Source organism: Anas acuta, chromosome 20 (genome assembly GCF_963932015.1).
Source record: "Anas acuta chromosome 20, bAnaAcu1.1, whole genome shotgun sequence".
Lineage (NCBI taxonomy): Eukaryota > Metazoa > Chordata > Aves > Anseriformes > Anatidae > Anas > Anas acuta.
This window is the reverse complement of record NC_088998.1, coordinates 9,603,554-9,611,926: the sequence shown is the minus strand read 5'-3', so window position 1 is coordinate 9,611,926 and position 8,373 is coordinate 9,603,554. Positions and strand designations below refer to the sequence as shown.

The following is an 8,373-nucleotide window of genomic DNA, read 5'->3' as shown; positions in this document are numbered from 1 at the left end:
AAGCAGGAGGTGAAGGCGAAATGAGCGCCAAAGGAGTCTCCTGAAAACCTGCTCAAATTCTGCGGACTTTGGGCTGTGTGCATGTGGGGCCGATGCCACTGCAGGGCAATGCGTGGCGTGCCCCTGAATGCCCAGCTCACCTCTCACCAGCTGTACACTGCTGCAGTTCCTTCCCCTGGTTCATCCTTCTCCACGTTTCACTTGAGGGCTTGAAGCTTCGCTGAGCTTCATTCTCCTCTCTGGACATTACTGCTTTTTTCCTGGCTTTGTCCCTGTCCCATAAAAAAAATAAACCCAAGTCAGACTGATTGTTTTTTCTGTTTAGCTAGGGGTTTGCTTGTGATGTGGAAAACTTTGCACTAACTGGCAAGTACCTCGCTGTTTCTTAATATATTGCTCCAAGATCTTCTAAATGGGTTTCCTTCTGCTACACCTCCCCACCTCTCCAATTCCAGATACTGTTTTAATTATTTTATTTCTTTTATGATTTCTTGTTTGCTTTCATATACTTCATCCAAGTATCAGTTTATCCATACAAAAGAATACGTACAAGGAACTAGTGGTACAGTCCCCAAATAGATTATACAGTCATTAATCAAACATAACTCACTGATACAGTGGCTTAATGACTGCACATGCACGAGGATGTGGATTTTATGGCTCGTGTTTGGTGTCTGTCTTGCAGAGCAGACTCACCCCTCACGTGGTTGTGTTGGAACTCTAGAAAGGGACACGATCCTTAAAATCAATCTGCTGTTAACCAGTTTCTGTGAGCTATCATATGCAGCAATGCACATGAAAGCCATTGACATGTTCTCAACGGTACTCTGAAACAACTGAACTTTCTAATTTCTTGCATTTTTAAGGCAGTTTTTCCTACACACAACAAGGGAGTTGTGGAAATGACCCAGGCCAGCAGGCACACCACAGACAGCTGTTGTTTTTCTTTCTCTCTGCATCGTGTCATCAGAGAGAAGCATTGTGTGGAGACAGTGCCACCCTGGCATTGGTTTTTACAAGAACAGTTTCTATGCCATCAACAATGCCTTCACTGGAATTGCAGGGAACTGTAACAATGACAGGGTTAATGACAAAAGCCAAGTCTCCTCTGTCATCGCTGTAACTGAAGAATATCGCTGTTATCCTTTTGTTTTAGGAGAACATTATCATCTGGGATATTTTAGAAAGACAGAAAACTATCTGCCATTTTGATTGTGCTATCTAGCAGAACTGTGCACAGCCAGGCAGTACTGAGCCTCTCATTAAATCAGGAACATACGTTACAAAGTGGTCTGCATGGTCACACACATCCTCTTTTCATAACTCGAGTTACCTACTCGATGCTCTGCGCCATGTCCACATCAAGCAGAGGTATATTTAGGGCTACAAAAGGTGCTAATTAGTTCATTAGTGCTACAAAGTGTATGAAATTCTGCTTTTTTCAAAATGTGTTTTAATTCCATGTGTAAATGTTTAATCATGTTTTTAATTAAAAATAGACATAATGCATAATATGAATTGCATTTATGCCATAACCATTACACAGCTAAAGCAGAAGTTCTTGAACTGTCAGTCAAATATGATCAGCGTAAAATAATTCAACTTTTACAAAATGCTGTTCAATTTACTTACTTATTTTGAAAAAATTATATATATATTGTAATGTTTCCATGGAAATTTTAGGTCCCAGTTGCCACAACAAACATACTCAATTGCAAATGCAACTACTGCTGGGTTGTTGACCGTATCAAAAAGTAATCTTGGAGTACTTAAACAGTTGAGATTGTTGCCTTACAGGAAGAAACCTCTCTCACTGCAGAGCCAGTGAGATGTGGGATTTTATCCATAGCAGAATCAAGACAGCATACTGATGTCAGGAAGAGCCTCGGGATTTGCCCCAACAGAAGGGCAGATACTTTGTGAGACAAATGATTGTCGGGTGTCCAGTCCATGTTCTGTACCTGCAATCTACTATATAATTGTCCTTCATCCGTTTGAAATTGGCGCACAAATATCTAAAGGTATTTGCTACTAGCTGCAAACATTGCTTTCTATTCTTGAGAAGCTCCGCATGGATCTAATGTTGATTTGTGCAAGACAATTGACTCACACATTGTTTTGCCACTTTTAAGATTTGGCCTAAAGTACGTTGTCATATCGACCAGGAAAACCACACAACTTGCATGTCTCTGAAATCAAATGTTAAGCTAAAGGAGAAGTAAACCAGACATCAGAGTTCAAATGTGATCTCCTAAATAAGTCAAAGGCAGTGCAGCTCAGCTTTGTTTTCAGGATAAAAGGAGTCACACTGAGCTCTGGCACTGTCAGCTGGAGCCGCTGCTGTATGTGCTTGAAAGTTAGTGTTGAATGAAAGGTGGGCAAAGGGATACATTTCCATTTCATACTTCCATTCACTGCCTTCAGTGATGTACAACTTCAGCAGAGAGAATCTGGCTGATTTGTATCTACTTAACACCAGAATTACTGTTGGCACAAATGTTCTTGTACTATTATCAAACTTAACTTGAAGCTTTGAGATTGTGTATGTGCAAATGAAAAAAAATGATTTGGGACTACCTATTTTCCAAGAGATGAAGGAACTAAAAAAAGATAAAGGAGGAAGTAAAAAAAAAAAAAAAAAAAAAAAGACCACAAACACATTTCTACAGACACCACAAAGCTGAAATGGTAAGATATGAAAGAAGAACCTAGAATCTTAAAATACAAGAAAGGACTGATTAGTCATTTCAGAGCAATACAGTGTTATGTGATCAACTCTCACACAAGTATTATACAGCAGAATAGTTCCTGAAATATCCCTTGCTGCTTCTTCTTTCTGTACTTGCCTATGTAAACTTGAATACGGCCAGAAAAAGAAGCTGGGGTTTAAGGGCAGAAGAAAGACAGAGAAACCACATCTAAAGAAACATATGTTACTTTAGCTGCTATTTTATTGGCTGTATTTGTGATGTGAGAGTTTAAATTCTCACCATCTGGTCATTGCTACTTCTGGATAACTTAGATTTTCCTAACTATTGCTAACTGCTGCTTTCATGTTGTCCTATAAATGCCAGCTGTGTTTTCTTTCTTTTTTGTTTGTTTGTTTTGTTTTTGTTTTGTTTTTCCTTTAGTTGTGGTTTATGGATCATTTTTATTTATTTATTTTTTTACTGTACAAAGTAGTATTTCTTGTAGGTTAAGCAAACTTGTGTTAGTAATTCCACTATCAAGAACCCGTGTTATGACTTCACGGCAGCTGTTGTGACTGCAGATAAGGAACTAGTGACCAATTGCTTGACATTTCCTCTTAGTCTAAATTGCTGAGCTTTTATTCCATGCACAGTATTCCAGCCCCTGTTTTTTCCATGCATACAGAACACTGGAGGCCTACTTCTGTCATTTCAAAGTCTGCCTATTTTTCTACGTTGCTGTTTTCTGCATTTCTATGTTGTTGCTGCCTCTTAATGTTTCTGGGGGCTGGTGACTGGATGAAAACTTCCCGGTTGCAAAGGAAAGGCCAGTGCTCACCAGTTTCATGGAGCCCTGCTGTTACTTGTGTGCATGTGCAAGCTGAGCACTCCAGGAACTGTAGCTCTAGAGATCCAGGAAGTAATGGCATAAATTCACCACCTCACAGGGGCGTTAGAAGATCTCAACTGCAGACTTTTTTTTCTTTCTATTTTATCTGTGAAAATCTAATTGAACAAAGAAACTAAGAATTGTCTGAGATGCAACGATACCTGTTTAAAGCAACGGTCCCACTGAAGTGGGAGCATACTTATGATTTGAACAAGCAGAAAAAAGCCTGGCTTCGATTTCCATCTCTTTGGTATAGCTGTGTCGTAGGGCAGGGCCCTCAGTCAAATTCTTTTTCAGTTTCTATATTTGTAGTATGGGGATTATAATACCTTCCTTCATAGGAATGCTGTGAATTACATTTTGTTTTGAAAGCACTTACTCAGAATTATATAACAATTAAACCTATTAGTGGTGAAACTGTTAATCATAGTGTGAGAGGGAGATCCCGTACAGTTTATTATATCTAAGGTAGAGAATTTTGAAAATATAATAAGTAATGTTACATTTTCAGAGAGTGTCTAGAACAATAGTAGGAAAGGAACCTAATGTTGGGTTAAAATAATATATTGCTGACAGTTTTTACCAGGAGGGATATAATATTCAGAGAAGCTTTGCAGAAGAAATCACTTTTTGGAGTATTTTAAAACAGCACATTGCAAAGGGAACACAAAGCATTTCTCTTAGGAACAGCTATAAAGCAGATATTACAGTTCCCTTCTGCTCTGAAAACATTGTAAGTGTTCATTTTTCATTATCCTTTGGTCCTCGGGCTGAGCTGTGTCACGAGGGACAGCCAGAGTCCTGAAGAACGGTACGGTGACTTTTTTCCTCCAGTCTCAGAAATATGCATGCTAAGTAAGCTGCACCTTCAGTTATTAAAGACCATGGATGTCTGCGTTTCCTGGGGCCAGCTTTAAGAATCAAGAGCTCTGTTTTGCTCCCAGTGACTCTGGGGATAGCAGAGTGATGCTGAGTTTGCTGACAACTCATCTTGTTCAAGGATTGAGCAGGCTGTGGGGGAACCAAAACTTCCTGGCCTGGAGGTGGCTCTGACCAAGTAGAATGGTTAAAGCAAGCCTCACTGCTCTCCTCAGTATAAAGAAAGTATCTGGAGTAAGAAATGACTGTAACTTTCTGCACAGTTCAGTTCCACGTTCTTCACGAATGTTAACATGTAATTTAAGCATTACTTTAAAAGTATTTTAACAAGGATACAATCTGAAACAAGGAAGCAGATATTATAGATTATTGTATATAATTTGAAAAGAGCAGAATCCACAAACCTATCAGCCGTATTAACTCTGAGTCTTTACTTTTTCCTGGGGTTTGTGGTAAAAAAAAAAAAAGTAAATCCAAGAGCAATGCTTATGTGACCAGAAAATTTGGATGCTGTTCTTTCTTGACAGAAACTTCAGAAAGAGTCACGTAGAAATGGATCTCCAAGAGCAGGCTGTATTGACCTAGCAGAAATCCACAAAGAAGGGTGGGACGATATGCAGTATTTCATCTCCAGCAATTTGGTATTGCTACCAATTTAGTGGGTTTTAATTACTGTTGTTAGGTTCTGCCCAGATGTTCAGAATGAATGAGCTGAAGTCAGCCTTTTCTCAATAACTGTTGTTGAAAAACTGCTGCAAGCTTTCAAGCACTCACAAGAATAAAAGAATCAAAGAAGAAATATAGATGCTATTATCCAGTCTTCTGTCTTGCTTCCATCTTTTGTGCGCTTTAAACTTTAGAGGAGTATTTGATAAAAACAAACAAAATGATTCAAAACCAGACCCTTTAAAGCAAATCTGTATTGCCTCTTAGCTCATCTGACAAATGATGACAGTTATATATACAATGCGTGTGAGAGTAAATCACTGAAATTTGAGTTTCAGATGAAAAAATACCATTTTGGTTAGATAACGGCTTCTAATCTTCTTTGTTGCGAATAAGAAATAACAATAATTATATTCCAAAACTGCTTTTCATTCTGTTCAGGATTAAAGTATGTTCTCCACAACCTAGTCCTCAGATTAAAGTGATTTGGAGAGTTGTTGCCTTAATCCTGAAGACATTCTGTGGCCACTGGAGGGGAGAAGTGCTTGTCCTGTTAGTCACAGAGGAGGTGCAATGCCCTCCTGCTTTAGGCAAGCAGTTCTGAACCAGGTGATGGTGTTGTTCAGCTCTACAGGAAAGCCCAGGGCACTCTGTGGTAACTTCATGCACTTTTGATGTCTGCAGAGTGAAAAGGGCCAGGACTGCTTGGAATTTTCACTGGAAAAGAAGATAGAAGGCAAGCCAGCTCCTCGTACTCTTTGCAGGCTGTGAAAGCTGTCATCCTTCGCAGGGCATCACCGGTAACACTACGTGTCATGACTTGCATCTCGTGAAAACATGAAAGCCAACACTGTTCAACTAACTACCAAGATGGAACGTTAAATAAAAACTGTGGATTTTTGTGTGGTATTTTAAACAGTCGTAATTTTAAAACCTGTTAAGGAAATGTTATTGTCTGTGTTAATAATATTTGGGAAAATGCCAAACGCTTAAAGGAATTTATTTTTTTTTTTTTTAAACAGAAAAACAGGCTGTAACTGGGTCAAAACCGTCAGATCATTTTCCGTTTAAAGACTCCCTCTTGTGGAAATCATTCTTACTGACCCATTTTGACCTATTTTTCTAGTAAAAGTCACTCCATGTAAGGTACTGCAAACCTTTAAAATGGCTCTGTTGCATGGTGCTGCCTATTTAAAAGTTAAGACCTTGATACTAACAGCTGTGAAAAAAAAGTTAACTGTCAGTAGTCATACAATAGTCATATACTGCCAGCAGATTTTATATGTTTCTACTGAGATCTTTTTTAGTATCATTATTCATAGTATTTTTTTTCTTGTACATATAATAGAAAAAAAAAAAAAAAGCAAGTAGTTGTTTTTTGTGCATATTTTTTACCCTGGTAAGAGCCTTCTGCCCAGATGATGTGGAACTGAGAATCCCGTGCCTCCCCAGTAGGAGCTGAGTAATGTGTCAGGGAAGGGGTGATTCATAGAAAGCAGTCACTTCAGAAAACAGGGAATTCCCTCTACGTTGCTATGTTGAGAAAATGGGATTAGTAAAGGAGATGGAAAATACCCATTCTGGAAAGATATTTCCATGGGAAAGTTGATAGCAGTGGCACGCTGCTTTATGTGAAGGTGCAATTTGAATCTTGGACACGGAGACACAGCAGAGGTTGATGTTTTCCATAATGTGAGACTGAAATCAAATCCTTATTATCCTCCAGTCATCTGTTAGGGGAGGAGATTACATTATTTAGATTCAGTGTCAAATATGTATGTGGGCAAGAAACACTATTAGCTCTCTTCAGTCACACTTAAGCCTTAATTAACTTTCAGTTCTAAAGTTAGTAGAATCCCTCTGCTTGCTGTAATTGCATCTGCTTGCTTTTGTGCCCTGAAGCTGAGGAGGCATCCTCAACAGCGCAGCCAGTGCTGCGTGGCTGCCCGCTAGCAGCCCCTGCAGGAATTTCTCTGCAGAGCTGTAACTGCCTTTGGCAGGTTTAGTAGGCCCTAAGGCTTTCCAAAGACAATCTTGAAGGAGTTTCAATTAAATGCTACATAGAGAAAAAGTGAGAATCTGAAAATCAGTCTGGAACGTTATTTGTCTTGATTTCAAATGTCTGAACTCATTTAATATTAGTTGTTTCTACAATTTCTGTGTTTGTGTGATGAAAGTCTGTGCACTGAGCTGAGCACTTGGGTAAGTTTATGGAATTGGAGATTCATAGAGCCCTTCGTAATGACACTTTTACTGCATTTCTTCATCTCCTGAGACACAGCACTTTTAATCCTACAAGCTGCGAGATTTGCACAGCATCTTGTATTTTTAGTTCTTTAGCATTGCCTGCACTGAGTGCTTAAAGAGCACATTTAAAAATGCAAAGCTAAAATTAACAAGCTGGTTAAAGCGTTCCAGGGGACGTTATAAAACAAATGAGACAGGATATGGATTTTACAGGAATGGGAAACAGAAAAAGTGCTTTCTCAGTTCCTGCACTACTCTGTGTTTCGATACCTGGGTGCTGTGTGTTCCTGTATCTCTGCAGCTGCCACTGCCCAGCTCGTCCTGACCAACACCGGGGCTGTGGGGACCTCACCAGCGGGGCCGGTGTGTGGGAACTCTGTGACCGGACAGGAGACGTGGGCTTTGCAGCTAACGTGTGACCTACGTCGGGGTCTTTTTCTTTACAATTCATTGTTTTGGGGGCTCGGAGACGTTATCTAAGGACAGAAATTGGAAAATAACCGTGAGGTGTGCTGTCAGCCCGTGAGCGCTGAGGCGGGCACGCTCCCGGCCCGCAGCCTGCCGCCATTTTCTGCCTGCCGGGGGCTGCCCGAGACCGCGTCTTTTCCCCTCAAAAAAAACACAAATCCCCCTCATTCCTTGTGCGGGCCTCACACACGACCCCAACCGAGCAAGACGCTGCCCTGCGGGCGGGCCCCGCGTGCCCCTCATTAATTTTTCCCCTCATTAACTCGCCGCACCCGGGGGGCTCCCGGCCCCTCCCCCTCTCCTCACCTGAGGCGGCGGCGGCGCAGCCTGAGGCGAGGCCCCGCCCCCCGCCCCGCCCGGCCCCGCCCCTCGGCGCGCTCCCGGCGCAGGGCAGGGACTGAGGCGCAAGCGCGGGCACGGGCGCGCGGCCGCCTCGCGCCTTTCCCGCCCCGCCCCCGGCGCGCTCCGCCATTGGCTGGGCCGCGGCCTCTCGCGCCCCGCTTTGTGCAGCCCGTCGAGAGTGGGAGGGGAAAC

The 8,373-nt window shown here is 41.6% G+C and overlaps 1 long non-coding RNA gene across 1 annotated transcript; it reads right to left on the bottom strand.

Moving 5' to 3' along the window:
* Positions 1-4,011: 4,011 nt before the first annotated feature.
* On the bottom strand, positions 4,012-8,226 carry LOC137842828 (uncharacterized). The gene is made up of 3 exons (XR_011089236.1): positions 8,146-8,226; positions 7,642-7,847; positions 4,012-6,854 (listed from the first exon to the last, which is right to left on the bottom strand). It is a non-coding gene; the product is annotated as an uncharacterized lncRNA (long non-coding RNA).
* Positions 8,227-8,373: the final 147 nt, after the last annotated feature.